At 40.7% G+C, this 20,411-nt stretch overlaps 1 non-coding gene across 1 annotated transcript; it reads right to left on the reverse strand.

Annotated features, from left to right (window-relative positions):
• Positions 1–2,091: 2,091 nt before the first annotated feature.
• Positions 2,092–2,166, reverse strand: Trnas-cga (transfer RNA serine (anticodon CGA)). The gene has a single exon. It is a non-coding gene; the product is annotated as a tRNA-Ser (tRNA).
• Between the last annotated feature and the right edge of the window lie 18,245 nt (positions 2,167–20,411).

A 20,411-nucleotide genomic window follows, 5' to 3' on the forward strand; every position in this document is an offset into this window, starting at 1 on the left:
ACCCGCACTGTAATCTCATTGTTTTTCTTTTGAATGATCAGAGACCTTGATAACCAAACACTACTATATAACGCCGTGCTACGATTACCGCATGAGACGTGGAGGCGCTGCATCCACATCACATAATTAACACGCGACCCCGCTGTAATATGCTGCAGCAGGGCGTGGGACATATTGAATATCACGTCTCACCCCTGCCCAATTTGCCATTAATATTACTCATCCGGCGCTCAATTTCTTTTCAAAATTGAAACTTCTCGAAGACAACTGAAAAAATTTTAAAAAAAGGAAAAATCCAAGCCACGAACTCCATTTCCAACCCTCATTTACTTAATGTAAAACGAGTTTATTTGCTTGGCCTTCCTCCGCAGCAAGCACAGAAACATTTGTTTTATAAGTAAAAAACCACACTTTTTTTGCTGCACAGTATTTTATATATCCCAGACGCATTTCGCCTTTCTCACTTTAAGGCATCATCAGTAGAAACTGGAATGATACAGTTTTGGTTTGAATGTGTTATTTGTAGATTATAAAAAAAAACTGTTCACCTCTCCTTTTTAATAGATAAGTGATTGCTTACAGTTCTTCACGTTATTCGTTGGCTTCCGCGTATCCTTTCGTTTGGCCCCATGCTGGAGATAGCACTACAGCTCTATTTACGAAACATAAGCCTGTTCTTATGTTTCCAACATTTATGCTCCCACTTTTCACCTTGTTTCTTGCCATTGTTATGATGCACTATAAGTCTTCTGTCACTGATTATATGTACTTGATCCACAACTGTGATTTCAAGACCTAAATATCGTGAAGTTCTCGATGTGTCTCATCCTGTTTAGTTTGTTTATGTGCATATTACCAACCTAACAAGTTATATGCTGAAAACTGGCGTCTATTCGTTGATGTAGAATGTTGTATATGAATATAGCAGCTGTCAGAGAATGGTTGAAAACTTTGGTGTTCACCTGATTTCAGTTTTGGCTTACGTGTTTTCTGGAGAGGTTCATGGCATGGATAATTGTGTGTAACGATGTTCTGTGGTATTCTTCATTTTATTTTGAAAATATTCCCCTGTTTTATTGTTAACCTGTTATTTTATTCATTAGTGTAAACAATGAGTTATTTGGCATGTATACTTGGTCATTCAAGAGATTTTTCTTTCCGCTTTTATTTTCAGGATGTGGTAATTTTCTTGCTGATTTAGGAGGTGTTTCTTATTGTTGATTCCAATTGTTTTTATGTCTTTTTCTCTAGTGCTTGGTTTGTGATTGTGTTCTCTTAGGTGTCTGCAAATGTCGAGTTATTTGTCCCTTACTTCCCGACTCTCATGTGTTCTTGGTTTTCGAAATCAAATGTTCTACCTGCTTGTCCTATGTATCACCCATCAGAAGTGTTACACTGTAATTGACATATACCTTCTTTCTGTATATGTCTCTGTTCTTTGTCCCTTCTGGGGTGTATTTCTCGATAGAATTGCCTGTTGTGTACGCTATGTTTTTTCCCCATCTTTTGAAAAAGCTAGTGATTTTATGTCTGAGTTTGTGTCTGTACGTCATTGTGTACCACCTTGTGTTTTTTTCTTCTATTTTTCTGATTATTCTGTGTAGTTGTTATGGTACAGAGTGTTTGTAATGGTACACTTCATATCAGATGCAAAGACTACATTGGAACCTGGAAGCATGGCACAAACCACTCCACATTTGCAGAACATGTAAGAGAACACAATCACAAACTAACCACTTGAGAATCAACAATAAAAAAACAGCTCCTAAACCTGCAAGAAAATTATCACATGCTTAAAGTCAAAGCAGGGAATAGAACTCTGTTGAATGACCAAGTACACAAGCCAAACAACTCATTGTTTACACTAATAAATAAAATAATATGTAACAATACAACAGAAGACTATTATCACGATATCAATAATAACAATAACAATAGTAGTACTAGCACCCACACCCTTCCACTCACTTATCCACGGCATGAACCTCACCAGGAAGCAAGCAAATCAAAACTCAAATCAGCTGAACACCAAAGCTTTCAACCATTCTCTAACAGCTACTGTATTGAAACTTCCTGGCAGATTAAAACTGTGTGCCCGACCGAGACTCGAACTCGGGACCTTTGCCTTTCGAGGGCAAGTGCTCTACCATCTGAGCTACCGAAGCACGACTCACGCCCCGTACTCACAGCTTTACTTCTGCCAGTATCTCGTCTCCTACCTTCCAAACTTCACAGAAGCTCTCCTGCGAACCTTGCAGAACTAGCACTCCTTTCTTTCAGGAGTGCTAATTCTGCAAGGTTCGCAGGGGAGCTTCTGTAAAGTTTGGAAGATAGGAGACGAGATACTGGCAGAAGTAAAGCTGTGAGTACCGGGTGTGAGTCGTGCTTCGGTAGCTCGGATGGTAGAGCACTTGCCCGCGAAAGGTAAAGGTCCCGAGTTCGAGTCTCGGTCGGGCACACAGTTTTAATCTGCCAGTAAGTTTCATATCAGCGCACACTCCGCTGCAGAGTGAAAATCTCATTTTGAAGCTATTATATTCATATTCAACATTCTACAACTTGAATAACCACCAACATCTCCAGCCCACAAAAAAGCCCATCCCTAAATAATAACTCTCTCTCTCTCTTGCTCCCCCTCCCCCCCCCCCCCATACAGAGAAGACGTTAGTTTTCAGCACATCATTCGTTAAGTTGGTAACTTGTACATAAACAAACCAAACAGGATGAGACACATAGTGCCCTCACAGTCGTAGGTTATCCACATAAAATTGGTGACAGAATATTTATGGTGCATCACAATATGGACGAAGAAGACCAAAAGTTGGAACAAAGAACTACAGGGCTTAAAAACGGACTTACGTTTCATAAACAGCTGTAGTGCGACCTCCAGCATGTGGTCAGATAAGAGGTAGCGCACATACCAAGCAAAAACGCGAAGAACTGTGAGTAATCCTTTATTCATAAAAACGAAATGTGAACTGTTTTGTAAAAAACAAAACTGTGTCATTCCGAACCCCACTGACGATGACTTAAAGAGAAAAAGGTGAAACGCGTCTAGGTTACATAAAATACAGTGTAGCAAGAAAAGGCGGTATTTTTATTTACAAAATCTTATGAAAAGCTTTATCATCTGAGACAAAATTAACATATACTTGTTAATATGGACATATGTGAAAGACATTCTTTCAAGTACTAGTAACATTTATCCCAAAATGACAAATCATTTTCGTGTTACCTCTGTCCATCTTTTCTCTTAAATACATTTTTTGAATTCACTCATATGTCATTGATTCGACATCAGACAATAAACTTCCTCTCAATTCTTCGGTATTCACAATATATCTATTAATTACAAGTAAAGCAAGTATATACTATCATCAGATCATTGTTGTCCATATTTTAGATTCATTACTTTCATTACTATCTCCCTCAACACTTTTCCACCTGTTTAAAATAATTATTTACTCGTTACATAAATTAACGAAAACAGTAACGTGCTGCACTATTTCGGCATATTGCGGCTTTTTTTAAAGGGAAGTCACTTAAAACTGGAAATATGCACACCTTTCCAAAAGCAAATAATCTGACTGTGTGTGCTTCCAGGCGAAACTGATATTTACATCACACCATCTTTTCCCTCATTACTACTGGCATTTTCTAAGTAATTTTAGCTCCCCTTCGACCTTTCTTATCATCATCACGTAGTTTGAATTGTGTAACTGCACGTAATAGATGACGTTAATACGTTGCAAGTCATTATAACCCTGGAAGGTAAATACATGTTCATAAAATGTCGCGCCATTGCGATTCTGCAATGTAGAATCAGATTTATTGCGTCAACTTTCCTTCTTTTGTTGCTATTATTATTCTGAGTGACAAAGTTGAAACACATTATATAATACCGAATAGTATCTTGCCTTTTAAGATTCCTTCTGAAGCATTATTAAAATGAGTCGTAAAAAAGTCTCATCATGTGCAATCTGGTCTTCGTGAACCACATATTTTTAGTCTGCCTGTGTGTAGTTCCTGCGGTGAGTCAGGTGCCCGCGGATCTGAGCTACCGCTGGCAACCATACATCCACCTTTGAGATATTTTTGCTAGGTTCAAATGGTTAAAGTTACTCTAAGCACTGTGGGACTTAACATCTGACGCGAACAGTCTCCTAGACTTAGAACAACTTAAATCTAACTTACCTAAGGACATCATACACATCCATGCCTGAGGCAGGATTGCCGGCCGCGGTGGTCTCGCGGTTCTAGGCGCGCAGTCCGGAACCGCGCAACTGCTACGGTCGCAGGTTCGAATCCTGCCCCGGGCATGGATGTGTATGATGTCCTTAGGTTAGTTAGATTTAACTAGTTCTAAGTTCTAGGGGACTGATGACCTAAGATGTTAAGTCCCATAGTACTCAGAGCCATTTGAACCATTTTTTTGAGGCTGGATTCGAACCTGCAACCACAGCAGCAGCGCGGTTCCGGACGGAAGCACCTAGAACCGCTCGGTCACAGCGGTCGGCTTTTCCTAGGTTTCTGGCCACGTTGTCAGTAGCGGACGCAGTATCCTGTAGCCTTCCGTTTCGGTCATTCCTCATTTTTAAACAACAAAATATTATGATACCACAAAATTGCAAGTAAACATGAATCTACAGTGGCAAATTGCACATGCAATTACTGGTAAAAGATGCAGACGTGTCATTATTATTGTCACTATAGTTAATATTCTCTATTTTGTGAGAAAGATGCTCCTCTACTGAAAACATTGTGTATTCTGTAATATAAGTGAAGAGCCAAAGAAACTGGTACACCTACCCCGCGAGCAAGCAGAAGGGCCGCCACACGACATGGCATAGATTCGACTAATGTCTGAAATAATGCTGGAGGGAACTGACGCCATTAATCCTGCAGGGTTGTCCGTAAGTCCGTAAGAGTACGAGGGGATGAAGATGTCTTCTGAACAGCACGTTAAAGGTATCCCAGTTATATTCACGTCTGGGCTAGCGGGTGTTTAAACTCAGAAGAGTATTCCTGGAGCTCCTATGTAGCAATTCGGGACGTTTGGGGTGTAGCACTGTTCTGCTTGAATTGCCCAAATCCATTGGAATGCACAATGGACATGAATGAGTGCAGGTGATAAGAAGGGATGCTTATGTTGAGTCATGCTCAAAAGTATCCGAACGACCTGAATTGCATTTCGCCTTATTCGCATGCAATCCGCATAACACAGCTGTCTTCAAAAATGGCTCTGAGCACTATGGGACTTAACATCTGTGGTCATCAGTCCCCTAGAACTTAGAACTACTTAAACCTAACTAAACTAAGGACATCACACACATCCATGCCCGAGGCAGGATTCGAACCTGCGACCGTAGCAGTCGTGCGGTTCCGGACTGAGCGCCTAGAACCGCTAGACCACCGCGGTCGGCTAACACAGCTGTCTAGCAGGTCCTCTAATCGCTCCTTGGTACAGTCGTTTGACTATTGAAAATGGTCCCAACAAGTCACCACTAGAAAACACTGATGTGTATCGCAATAACTCAAGATACAAAGTAATACCACGATACCACAAATATCAGGGAACACGTTATCACAGGTAAGACTGTCCTTAAGGCTTTTAAGCTCACATTTATTACAATGAATGACATACCTGAAATGTTACCACTCTCATTATAACGTCAGATATGTAATGTACGTGGTAAGTTCGTTGTATTCATGATTTCCACTTCAAAGTAACATACCGTACTTATTATTTAACACAGAACGACATTAAAAATTTAACTTATTCACGAGCAGCTAGTTGAGATTATGTGTGAACTTCAAATGACACGACGAACTGTCTCGTTCTGCGTATGGAATCAAACCCAGGTCATGCAGACTAAGCAAAGATTTCGTGACTGACGGAAACTAACAGTCATTCCTGACGAGGCAAACAGAGAGTGATATACCTCGACTTCAGACAGTATCAGTTAGCAAATATCATTTTTAAATTACATAATGTAAATATTTTTAACGGACACGAATTACTACCCAGAATCTATTGTCCCTTTTAACGAACTACGAGAGATGTTAAATATTGCTTCTTCACAAGTAATTTGCTTGAAATGCCGTGAGGTAAAGCTTTGTGTTTGACAGGGATTCGACCCCAGAACCTAATCGGATTGTTATCGAAGCACAATCAACTGTGACATATCGGATTTTCTCGGCAGTAGCTAGATGTTTTAACTAAAATGACGAGAAGAACCATTAATTTTTCCTTCCCAGTACTCCAACCCAGCACCTATCGCCGTTATATTCTAGAGAAAACGAATGTTAAATATGGGTTTGTTACACCAGCAGCGACATGTGAGCACGTTTGAACTAGAAATTATACGACGAAGAGTTCAGTGCTAACTGGAATCGAACCCTACACGTATCGTTGTTGACTACACACAAAGAGACATCAGCTACCTAATTTTTCTCCGCCAGCAGCTCGGAACAACATCCTTGAACTTACAGTGATTTTGCAAATAGTTCTGTGTCTCACTGGGAGTCAAATACATCAGATATCGTTAGTGTTGATAATGAATGAAAATACATTAAAAACCAAAATTTTTATCCACCAGCAGATAGGTGTTCTCATGCTAGAGCTTGATAATACATAATGAAAACTTCAGTGCCGGCCAGGATTCGAACCCGTATACGAGCAATATGTGGAGATGTCGAGGAATCTGCAGTTTTGAACAAACAACAAATTGTAGTCCAGCTGTATTGCCACGAAGGGATCAAATTCCGCGTTAAGGGCGATCTGAGTTGCATTCCCAGTTCAGAACCAATTTTATCGACATACAGAAGCTCAAATAAAAGATGGAATAAGTGTCCTGTGACCCTACGTAGCGTTTGTTTCGTCACTAGAAATAAATAACTGTTATATGAAAGGTTACTGGTCATAGAGTTTCTACATGTCGCCACTCATGACTTTATTGTGGTTCAATCTAACGTCTACTCAGTTATGATCGTTTGAGGTGTAACAAAAGATTTTAAACTTACGGTTTTCTGTCCAGGAAAGTCATTGCACGTGGAAATCGCTACTAATCTCGTCCTTTAAATAGTGGTTTACGAGTTCTAGCCATTACAGGTGGTGGAAAGTTGGCGCGCTCTCTAAGGAGACAGCACATAATACATACGTAGCGTGTCGCTTTCGTAGAATTGTTTTCGGCTGAGAAAAAAAAAAAAAGATGCTGTACTTTCTGGGCAGCCCCCGTACTAACATTCCACTTTATGATGGAAACAACTCATAAGAAAATTCAAGACATATTTACATGAATTATTGAACGAAAAAGTGGTGTAACATGTTTAAAATTTAGAGAAAAATATGAGTCAGCTTTAGGGAAAGATGAATAATGTGTAATATTTACAGGAACCAAGAGGGAACAGTAATACTGGAAGACTAACAACGAAGTGGTCGAAAGGAAAAAAAGGGGATGCAATCACGGAACATAGTCAGTGGAATGGGAAGTGTAATGAGTACAGCATACTGATTGTAAATAAACCGAAGAAACACGTGACTAATGGGAAGCACGGAAAATGAGAGTAACGATGAACTCAACATCAATACTATTTACCACGAAGTAAATGAGCTTAAGAATGAATATTACTCGGAAATCAAATAAAATCTTACGAACGAAGCAAGGAAGTCATAAATTTGCAGAGGCAGAGAGGAGACTCTTGGCAAAATGTAGTGTTGAGTTGGGTTGGGTTGTTTGGGGAAGGAGACCAGACAGCGAGGTCATAGGTCTCATCGGATTAGGGAAGGCCGTGCCCTTTCAAAGGAACCATCCCGGCATCTGCCTGGAGCGAATTAGGGAAATCACGGAAAACCTAAATCAGGATGGCCGGACGCGGAATCGAACCGTCGTCTTCCCGAATGCAAAAAGTAGTGTACTAGGAAGAATAATAAGCCGGAATGTGAAGGATGAATATCTGAGAAAGTATGTTTCGGGTACAGCATTGTGTGATAGTGAATCAGGGGTTGTAAGGAAACAGAATAGAAGAGAATCCAATCGCTTGAGTCGTGGTGCTATAGAAGGACGTTAAAAGTAAGTGGATTGATTAGATAAGGAATGAGGAATTTCTTGCCTAATGGGCGAAGAAAAAAGTTGATGGTAAGAAGAACGAAAGACCGATAGGGCGCTTGTTAATGCATGGAAGAATAAACTTCTTGGGACTAGAGGGAGTAACATAGGGTACAGGCTGAAAGGCTTAAATACACTCAAAAACTGCAGACATAGGGTGAAAGGGCTACTCATAAATGAAGGAGAGGAATTCGTGGGGGGCAGCATCAGCCCATTCAGAAGTCGTATGATTCAATAAAACATAAGAATAAGTGGCAACTTGAGTTCTCCACGTCTCACTGATTTATACAATTCAATTTAAGCATATCCTCTCAGGAAATAAATTGTATTAACGAACTTCATAAACTGCAGCGAGCTACGACGGGGAAATTATTGCTCGTAAACGTGCCTAGAATTGGAACTGCTTCTGAAAAACTATTTGAATATCAGTTCTTCCAAAAATTAACGAGTTCCTGGCATTTTTGTTCTGTAACAATAATCATGTAATGCTATGCGTTTCCGTAAGTCTTCGCAATTTACACTGGTGTGCGAAACGTAAGGAAGAAAATATTTTTGCATGATGTGTCATTGCCAAGTAACGTGGATCGAAGAAGCTTGGACCCTGCGTGGAAAGAACTGGTGCTGCAGTGTACAGGATGTAACTGAAAGATATAAGCAATGAAACGAACAGAAATGGCACTTTCATTCAATGATAATAGTCACAGTGAAGTTACCGAGATTTGTGAATTTGTGATGGTTCCCTGGACATTACATGATGCGGATCATTGATTTGTAAACACCACGGACGCACTGAGTGTTCTGTCACGTGCTTCCATTCTGACAGTAAGGTTTTTAGGTGGTTCCATCCGTCCATCATTGCTGTTGACAACTGCTGGATGGGTGTCAATGTACGTGAATTTGCTACAATGCGTCTCATCACACGTGGGTTATGGAATTCCAGTCGGGTGAACGGCAAGCCCAGTCAATTCGTCGAATATCCTCTCATGTCAAGAGCTTCTTCTTCTTGTTTTTCCTCTCCTCTTCCCCCTCCTCTTGCTCTGTTCTACGCGGTAGCGCACTATCAGTCATAATAATGCATTCATTATCAATAGGAAGGTAGAGAAGAGAGTGTGTTACTGTGAACAGTTCAGTGATAGGGTAGTTCATATCAGAATCGGCAACAAACCAACACCGACAACGACAGTTTAGGTATATACAGGGTGGTCCATTGGTCGTGACCGGGCCAAATATCTCACGAAATAAGCGTCAAACGAAAAAACTACAAAGAATGAAACTTGTCTAGCTTCAAGGGAGAAAACAGATGGCACTATGGTTGGCCCGCTATTTGGCGCTGCCATAGGTCAAACGGATATCAACTGCGTTTTTTTTAAATAGGAACCCCCATTTTTATTACATATTCGTGTAGTACGTAAAGAAATATGAATGTTTTAGTAGGACCTCTATTTTCGCTTTGTGATTGATGGCGCTGTAATAGTCACAAACATATGGCTCACAATTTTAGAAGAACGGATCGTAACAGGTAGGTTTTTTAATTTAAAATACAAAATGCAGGTACGTTTGAAAATTATATTTCTGTTGTTCCCATGTGATACTTGTACCTTTGTGAAATACCACATAAATGCAATAAATGCTCAAAGTGATGTCCGTCAACCTCATTGCATTTGGCAATTCGTATAACGACATTCCTCTCAACAGCGCGTAGTTCGCTTTCCGTAATGTTCGCACACGCATTGACCATTGCGCTGAGGCATGTTGTCAGGCGTTGTCGGTGGATCACGATAGCAGATATGCATCAACTTTCCCCACAGAAAGAAATCCGGGGACGTCAGATCCGGTGTAAGTGCGGGCCATGGTATGGTGCTTCGGCGACCAATCCACCTGTCATGAAATATGCTATTCAATACCGCTTCAACCGTACGCGAGCTATGTGCCGGACATCCATCATGTTGGTAGTACATCGCCGATCTGTCATGCAGTGAAACATCTTATAGTAACATCGGTCGAACATTACGTAGGAAATCAGCATACATTGCACCATCTAGATTGCCATCGACAAAACGGGGGCCAGTTATCCTTCCTCCCATAATGCCTCACCATACATTAACTCGTCAAGGTCGCTGGTACTCCACCTGTCGCAGCCATCGTGGATTTTCCGTTGCCCAATAGTGCATATTATGCTGGTTTACGTTACCGCTGCTGGTAAATGATGCTTCGTCGCTACATAGAATTCGTACAAAAGATCTGTCATGGTCCCGTAATTTCTCTCGTGCCAAGTGGCAGAACTGTACACGACGTTCAAAGTCGTCACCATGCATTTCCTGGTGCATAGAAATATGGTACGGGTGCAATCCATGTTGATGTAGCATTCTCAACACCGACGTTTTTGAGATTCCCGATTCTCGCGCAATTTGTCTGCTGCTGATGTGCGGATTATCAGCGATAGCAGCTAAAACACCTACTTGGGCATCATCATTTGTTGCAGGTCGTGGTTGACGTTTCACATGTGGCTGAACGCTTCCTGTTTCCTTAAAAGTAGTGATGAAGAGTAGGCTGAAGTTTATAATATTAGTCAGGCAGAATCAATATGCAAAGAAGAGGGATACGGAAGTACTAAAGAATTACGTGCTACGCTTGAAGTTCTCTAAGGCTATAGATACAGCATCTCAGTAGGCAATACAGTTGAAGAGGAATGGCCGTCACAGAATTTTGAAAGAAAAACATAGGTATAAAGAAGGTAACTGCGAAGAAACAATGGGTAACAGAAGAAATATTTCAATTGATCGATGAAAGGAAGAAATTCAAAAATAGTCAGGTAAACTCTGGAATACAGAAAAGTCACTGAGGAATGAAATAATTTGGAAGTGCAGGGAAGCTAAGATAAAATAGCTGCATGAAAAATGTGAAGAAGGCGAGAAAGAAATGACTGTTCGAAGGACAGACTCAGCATACAGGAAAATCAAAGCAACCTTCCGTGACATTAAAAGCAAGCGAGGTAACATTAAGAGTACAACGGGAACTCCGCTACTAAATGCAGAGGAGAGAGCGGATAGGTGGAAAGAATATATTAAAAGCCTCTATGAGGAGGAAGATTTGTCTGATGTGATAGCAGAGAAATTACATTCGAATTAGCAGAGATAGGGGACCCAGTATTAGAATCATAATTAAACGACTATTCACGTTGGTGTGCAGAATGTACGAGTCTGGCAACATACCACCCGACTTTCTGAAAAATATCATCGACACAATTCCGAAGACAGGAAGAGCTGACAACTGCGAGAATTATTTCACAATCAGCTCAACATCTCATTCATCCAAGTGGCTGACAAGAATAATATAGAAAAGAATGGAAAGGAAAGTTGAGGATGTGCTATAAGATCAGTTTGGCTTTAGAAATGGTAAAGGTAATAGAGAGGAAATTCTGACGTTGCGGTTGATAATGGAAGTAAGACTAAATAACATTCGAGACCTGGAAAAAGTTTTAGACAATGTTAAATGATGCAAGGTGTTCGAAATTCTGAGGAAAATAGGAGTAAGCTATACGAAGAGACGGGTAATATACAATATGTACAAGAGCCAAAAGAGAATAATAAGAGTGGGCGCCCAAGAATGAAGTGCTCGAATTAAAAAGGCTGCAAGAGAGTGATGTAGTCTTTCGCCGCTACTGATCAATCTGTACATCGAAGAACCAATGATGGAAATAAAAGAAAGGTTCAGGAGTGGAATTAGAGTTCAAGGTGATAGGATATCAATTATACGATTCGCTGATAACTTTGCTATCATTAGTGAAAGTGAAGAAGAATTACATGACGTGCTGAACGGAATGAAAAATCTAATGAGCACAGAATATATATTGAGAGCAAATCGAAGAAAGACGAAACTAATGAGAAGTATCGGAAATGAGAACAACGGGAGACTTAACATCAAGATTGATGATTACGAAATAGATGAAGTTAAGGAATTCTGCTACCTAGACAGTAAAATAAGCAATAACGGATGCAGCAAGGAAGACATCAAAAGCAGACTAGCAATGGGAAAAAGGGTATTCCTGGCCAAGAGAAGTCTACTACTATCAAACATAGGCCTTAATTTAAACGAAGAATTTTCTGAGAATGTTCGTCTGGAGTACAGCATTGTATGACAGCAAACATGGACTGTGAGAAACCCGGAACGGAAGAGAATCGAAGTATTTGAGACGCGGTGCTATAGAGGAATGTTGAAACTCTGATGGACTAATGAGGAGAATGTGCTACACAGAAACGGAGAGGAAAGGAATGCGTGGAAAACACTGACAAGGAGAAGGGACAGGATGACAGGACATCTGTTAAGCAATGAGGGCATGACTTCCATAATACTAGAGTGAGCTGTAGTGTGCCAAAACGGTAGAGGAAGACAGAGAGTGGAATACATCCTGCAATTAATTGAGGATGTATGTTGCAAGTGCTACTCTGAGACGAAGAGGTTGGCACAGGAGAGGAGTTCGTGGCGGGCCGCATCAAACCAGTCAGAAGACTGATGACCTAAAAAAAATTGCAATCCTGGAAAGACGCAAATGGGAAAAGAGTACACTGTTAAAATATCATACGCTATGAGTCTCCGTGTTCAAAGATTGGGAGGTCAGTACACCCATGAAACATTCTACCTCCGCAAATCATAACACATGGACGTTCAAAACGATCATGTTCGACAATGTTCCTGTTTGTAACACGTCTTCCCAATTTTCTCGCTATATGGTAATACGTCCAGGATCACAAGGCAGAATGAAAGTGCTCTCGTCAGAGAAGAGCACGTGACCGCTCTCCTCTTTGGTCCAGTCCTTAGGCACTTGGTAAATCGCAAATTTTGGAATATGGTACACTTAGCGGTATTGTCATAGTATACGCTTCCGCTGTGTTCGTCTTTCTAGGAGTGCAATTGGCCCTGACGTCATTTTTATGTAAGAAAATGCGCGAGCGCATAGAAATCGAACAGTGCAAGTGGAACAGCTCTTGAAAGGATAGGATATATGGTGGAAGCACTGGCTTGTCTGGTCCCCCTACTTGCTCGTAAACGCCATTGACTATGTGTGGGATGCGTTGTGGAGACGTATTGCTCCAGGCCCATTTGCACCAGCGACCATACAGCCATCGTAATCTGTACTGGTGGACGAATGAACAGCCCAATCTCAAGAAATTATCACTAGTCTTGTGTCCAGTATGGGAGCACGTTGCAGAGCATATGTAGTCGTTCGTTTTGATCAGACATACTATTTACGTAGAACCACGTTGCCCGTTTGAAACGACCAGGAGACGATAATGAATCGCACCCACATTCGAGTAATAATTTTTTTTTAAATTTCCCGTCTCTGTAAATCTCAGTACGTATTTTCTTCAGTTACCTCCAGCACTACACTGTAGCAGTTCTTTCTGTGTATGATCCAGTTTCATCCAGCTATGTTACTTGGCAATGACAAATCACACTAACGTTACTTCCGTCCTTACGTTTTCCTAACCGAAGCACTATCGTCGTACCTAGTTTCGGTTAGGCACCCTTGTCTGTTCCACTTTCAGGTAGATTTCCTCTGATCGGTTCTTCTCTCCTTTGAGGTACATATTCATATTTTTGATCAGGTACTCTTCCATCTGGAAATTTTTAAATGAGGTCCTACCATTTCATTGTGTACTCCTATATTTTCTGAAGTATGCTTTTCGCGCCCAGTTTATGTCTAATTTCACTATTCCATTTCCGATATTTGAGTTAGTACCAAGCTGTTTATACTGTAGCTGTTCAATAAGAAATACTGGCCGAACTGGACTGACATCTTCCTATGCCTCCCAAAGCCAACTTGCCCGTCCATTAAGTACCCGCAGATCTTAAGGGGAAAATGGCGTTATCCAACGGGAGTACCGAACACGCAAGTACCTCCATGCCTGCTAAATCGCTTCTTCGTTTAATTTATCCGTCATAACAATGATCAAAAGGGCGCGCAATGTGACCAGAAACTTCACAGCCGGACCTCCAGTGAATATCTACAGGGTCGTCCATCTGAAGTTTCGGGTGAGATTATCTCCAAAACTATACATCGGGTAAATATAGTTGGTAAGACAAATTCTTAAGCTCAAAGTGGGACATCAAATGATACTACACGTGACCCCCAGCCATCGCCCCCTTGGCTGGGGCGGGGGGCAACTTTTAAATTTTTTATTGCAGATTACGATTCTCCATAAAAAAGTAAACATGTTTTGTCTGAAATATTTTTAAGCCATTGAAAGATGGCGCTGAAATAGAGAAGAAAAGTAAATTTGGGGTAAGAGCTCTGATTCATTTAGAATTATCTGACAAGGACGCATCAAATTGATAAAAAATGAGCACCAATTCTTTCTTTACACCAAATTAAGCTACTTTTGTACAAAATGTACTGTATCCTACTTTTAGCTTTACCTAGGAACAACGACATGGATGTAGTAGAATGTTGTTCCCATGGGGTGCTTCATTACTGTGAGTCCCCTTGCCTCTCACAATTTGGGATGCTTAATTAATGAAAATACCCACGAAGAAATTGTTCAACATTATCCCCATTTCCATCAACACATAAAGTTAATCGTCAGCAAATGTAGTCCACAGTTTTGAGCAGCACACCCACTGGTATGACTGCACACGCTCTTCGAATGCGTTGCTTCATATCGTTTCAGGTTGTGGCTTGCCTTTCATAAACAATATTTTTTTAAAAATAACCCAACAAGAAAAAGTCAGGAGATGTTAGGAGGCCACTTAACTGGTCCGCCGCGTCCTGTCCACTGACCAGAGTAACGTAAATTTAAAACGTTCCCCAAATATTTAGCATAATGTGGAGCTGCTCCGTGCTGTTGGAACTACATTCGTTGCCTTGATTCTAAATCAACATCTTCCATTAGCGCCAACAAATCATCGCGGGGAAATAAGAAACAAGATTCACCAGTAACACTTCGGCCAAAAAATACTGCCCTATCAAGTAACCGTTTAAAATTCCACACCATACCATTAACGACCATTTGTGTTGGTTGTCAACTTGTCTGTGCCAGTGTGGATTGACAGGGGACTAATAATGACAATCATGACAATTTAATTTGCCATTGTTCTTGTTTTTGAATGTGGCTACATCGCTGAACATAAAATATCTAAAAGAAAAAAGAAACTATTGTCACCTCTTATCATTTCTAAGGCCCACAGGCAGAAATGCAAGCGTATTTGCATATCTTTCGGCGTTTATGCCTTTGTCAGTTTGATATGATACGAATGATATTTATGTGCCTTTAAATCCTCAAAACAGCTGATTTCGGTGTTCCAGTTTGTCTCTGAATCGCACGACTACCAATTTCGGGATCCAGTTGAACACAGGCGAGAAGGTAAGGGCACGAGCGTCATTTTCATTGTATTCGCGATGACGGGGTGACGGCGCATGTATCAATTTCGAGCTCGTTGAGTGCAATTTCGAATAATGTTTTCGCCTGGATGTCTCCTGTCTGGGAAACGAGCCGCATACAACCGCGCAGCTGCAGCGTAATTGTTATGGCATTCACCTAAAATAACGTCATATCAACAATCCCTGTGCGAGGATAGTGAGCTATGTTTGGCTAAAGAATAATTTACTTTCGTCAGTTGAGGGTTACGGTTCACAATATGATAGTGAAGTGACGTGTAATCGCATTGCACCGACCTTTATACTGAGCCGTAGTTCGCAGTTTGGCCACGGTAGCGCCACAGTCGGGTGAGTAATGCAAATGTGAGTAGTTCCCTAACGAGATTTTTAATACCATTACGCCTCCCTCTATCAAAAACTGTGAAGGGTAGGACACATTTTGAAAAAAAAATAGCTTAATTTTGCGTAATGAAAGAATTGGTGCACATATTGTATCGATTTTATGCGCCCTTCTCGGATCATTCTAAATAAATGGGAGTTCTTCCTCAATTTTAATGTTTCTCGATTTCAGCGCCATCTGTCAATGGTTTAAAAATATATTTAGGACAACACCTCATTACTTTTTTATGGAGAATCCGAATCTCCAATAAAAATGAGAGTCTCCATTTCAGATTTAAAAGTTGCCCCCCACCCCACCTAAGGGGGCAGTCCCTGAGGGTCACGTATAATGTCATTTGATGTCCCCCTTTGAGCTGACGAATTTGTCTTACCCACTATTTTTACCCGATGTATAGTTTTCGAGATAATCTCATCCGAAACTTCAGATGGACCATCCTGTAAATTGTTAGCAGGCCTAATTCATTGCATAATAAACCGAACTAAGATTAATGCTGCAGCGTTTCTTCATTGTCAGAAGGGCAGAAGTCATCATCCTGTTTCTTTACTGCGTCAAATACCGAACAGAACAGCAGTCCAACAACGCAAGTACATAATCGCGAGTTTGGCGTTGAACGCAATGGACTGTACGATGTCCTCAACTAGCAGCGTCTGTGGTCGTCTGTTGGGGCATAGCTGGGAGTGCGCAGTGCAGGTTATGATTGGTTGCGCAATCTAATGGAGCACCCGGTGTCCACTGTGGCGTTCGCAGTAATCGACGTGAGTAATTGGACTCACCTACAAACGAATGGACGGCACTGAAGTGAAAACGCAATTACGACAAGGGCTGTGTGTACCTGCGTGGCGCTGGCCTTCCTCCGTCTGATCTCGAGTGCAATAACGACGTCACTGTTGATTCCGGTCGCTCGGGAGTTTCGTCGATAAATTAGTTGTTATCCGCAGACACGCTCTAATGAGAAAACGGTTCGGACCTTCAAAATTGTTGGCATGTAAATGAAAACGTATCAGTGGCTTACGTTCGGGCTTTTCTTCTAATATTCACAGCTACTTTCTAATTCTGAGCTGCTGCTCGCTATTAAAATAACAAATTCTGATTTCTAATGATTCTGAGATAGACGACTGTATTGCGAAGGGAATCAGCACGTAATAAATAAGGGGATGTAATAATGGCTAAGTTGATTTAAAAGTGAGAGAGTTGAAGCACGACTGTTCGAAACCAGAGGGTGTAGGGAAAAATAACGATACGTAATATGACTTCAGGCAGGCAACAACGTAGTGCTTTGTGTAAACATTCATGTTTAATATTTCGCCGAAGACATGTGAGACTTTCCCTAGAGGCTGTCAGCTACTAATTACTCTTTGGTATAGTTTAGCCTGGAAAATTGTTTTCGTAGTTTTAAAAATATATTATTAGCAGTCTAATCTAAACACTCAATACTCCCTTAGTACATCCGTGAACGTGGCCGAAGTAAAATGCAGACTGCAGAATTTTCTTGGAGAATCTTTGAATATAGAAGTCAAGTATGATGCTATTACATTATGACGTAATTCCTGCAAATGTATCGTTACAAATTTCTTGACAACCGCGACACAGAGCGTCAAGACCAACTTCCTCCTCTATAAGACTATCGATGTTTCCTAATATGGCTCCTCAGTTTCTTATTTCTTCAAATGATTCCTCGTTACGCCTGACAGATACATACAGAACACATACCACTAAGCGTAAGAAAATCCTCATTACTAAATAGTTCTTTGATTTAACTTTTCCTTTCGCCATTGTGTATTGGTGTTCTCAATGTTATTAATATACTGCATTAACAGCAAGGGATTCTACACACTTCCCTGGAGTACACCTGAAGTTACGAAGGTATCTGTCGTTTCTCTCTCCTTTCAATATAATATGCCAAGATAATATACCAAGAAATCATCAATCTAGTTACAAATTTCGCCTGATACGGCATGAGATCGCACTTTTGATTACAAGCGTATGTGTGGTACTATGTCAAAAGCTTTTCGGACATCGAAAATTACTTGTTTAATGACTTTTAGTATGTCGCGTGAGAGATTTGCGAGCTGGGTTTCACATGATCGATGTTTCCGAAATGCATGCTGTTGGAATGGAGAAGATCAGTCTGTTGGATATACTTCATTACGTTTGAGCTCAACATATGATCTAACGTCCTACAATAAATGGATGTCAGGAGTACTGGACGGTAGTTTTGTGAATTACTTCCGCTGGCTTGTAGACAGTTGTGACCTGTGCTTTTTTCCAGCTACTGTGTACGGTTTTGTGTTCGATTTTCAATATATTACAGATAACAGAGGGGCTAACGGAGAAGTACAGGGTGATTCAAAAAGAATACCACAACTTTAGGAATTTAAAACTCTGCAACGACAAAAGGCAGAGCTAAGCACTATCTGTCGGCGGATTGATCGCTTGATGCGCTGTTGACTAGGCGTCAGCGTCAGTTGATGCTAAGATGGCGACCGCTCAACAGAAAGCTTTTTGTGTTATTGAGTACGGCAGAAGTGAATCGACGACAGTTGTTCAGCGTGCATTTCGAACGAAGTATGGTGTTAAACCTCCTGATAGGTGGTGTATTAAACGTTGGTATAAACAGTTTACAGAGAATGGGTGTTTGTGCAAAGGAAAAAGTTCTGGAGGGCCGAGAACGAGTGATGAAAATGTAGCACGCATCCAGCAAGCATTCGTTCGCAGCCCAGGAAAATCGACTCGCAGAGCTAGCAGAGAGCTGCAAATTCCACAATCAACTGTATGGAGAGTCCTACGAAAAAGGTTAGTTATGAAACCTTATCGTCTGAAATTGGTTCAAGCACTGTCTGCAGGTGATAAGATTAAAAGAATCGATTTCTGTGATTGTATCCTTGCTCAAATGGAAACAGATGAATCTTTCGTTTCAAAGATTGTGTTTAGTGATGAAGGATGTTAAGAATATGGTGTTTCGGCCACCTCTCCCAGCCACCATTGATGATTTGAAACGAGAAATAACAGCAGCGATCCAAACTGTTACGCCTGATATGCTACAGAGAGTGTGGAACGAGTTGGAGTATCGGGTTGATATTGCTCGAGTGTCTGGAGGGGGCCATATTGAACATCTCTGAAGTTTTTGAGTGAAAAAAAACCTTTTTAAATACTCTTTGTAATGATGTATAACAGAAGGTTATATTATGTTTCGTTCATTAAATACACATTTTTAAAGTTGTGGTATTCTTTTTGAATCACCCTGTATATTGGGTATAGAATCTCATAGCTAATCCATCGGGTCTTGGGCCTTTCTTCAGTTTCAACGATTTCAGCTCTTTCTAAACGCCATTGTCACTAATACCTTTTTTTTGCTCATTTCGTCAGTGGTACGAATATTAAATTGGAACAATACTCCTGGTTTCTACATTTTAATGTAACATTTGAAATCAGAGTCCAGCGGTTTCTTCTTTTGCATTGTTACTATCAATATCAGTTCTCATCTAGTCCATGAGACTAGACAGTACATTTGGTACCTTTACACACGACCAGAATTTGCTTGGGTTTTGTGAAAGATCTTTCGGTAATATTCTGCTCTAGAAGTCATTAAAGGCGTCACAAATTGCTCTCTTGACAGCCAAACGCGTTTCAATCATCATCTCTCTATCTATAAACCTATGCTTTGTTTTATACCTATTATGCCATAACCTCTGTTTCTTTAGAAAAATCCTTATGTGCCTTTATAACATGGGGAGTTGCCATATCTGCCTCATGGTCAGTGATACCAGTTTCAAGGGAATTGTCCTCTAAGAGGTCAGTTCTGTTTGTTGCCTTTACAACTATTACATATCTATCTTGAGTTTCGGTTCAGAACTAAGTGTCCTACGTAATTTTCAGAGAACCGACAAATGTTTCACAAGACGTCTTGTCACACACACATGCCGCAAAGAATTCTGTAAATATACCAGCTGTTGGAGTCTCCTCCAATGATCACAGTTTACTTCGGGAGCTTATGTAAAAGTGAACTGAGGTTTTCTCTAAAGATTTCGGTTACATCAGAAGGTGAGTCTGGTGGTCGACAGTAGGACACAACAATAATTTTATGCCCAGCCTTCGTACTGTGTTTTCTCCAAACACTCTCATACGCCACATCAATTTCTATCTCGGTAGATTTGAATTTCTTGTCTACTGCGACACATACACCACCTCCATTTCACTATCCTTTCGGCATACGCTTAATTTTCCCCCAAAGATCTCACTACTGTCAAATTTAGGTTTTAACCAGTTTTCTGTGCTGGTTACGTGAGCGTCGTTGCTTATTGGAAGCACTGCAACTTCCAGCACTTTGATGAGATTGCTTCTACAGTTAATCACTGGAATTTTAATATTCTCGCCTGCGAGAGGAATGTCTTTGAATCTTAAACTGATACTTCTGGCTTTCCTAGAGCTATCATTTTCTGCACTCGATAGAGTGTCGCCTAATTTTAAAACAAACGTAATGTATTGAAATAAAGTACCCAGTCAGAATATATTTATGAATCCAAGCATC

This window comes from Schistocerca nitens, chromosome 6, assembly GCF_023898315.1.
Source record: "Schistocerca nitens isolate TAMUIC-IGC-003100 chromosome 6, iqSchNite1.1, whole genome shotgun sequence".
Classification (NCBI taxonomy): domain Eukaryota; kingdom Metazoa; phylum Arthropoda; class Insecta; order Orthoptera; family Acrididae; genus Schistocerca; species Schistocerca nitens.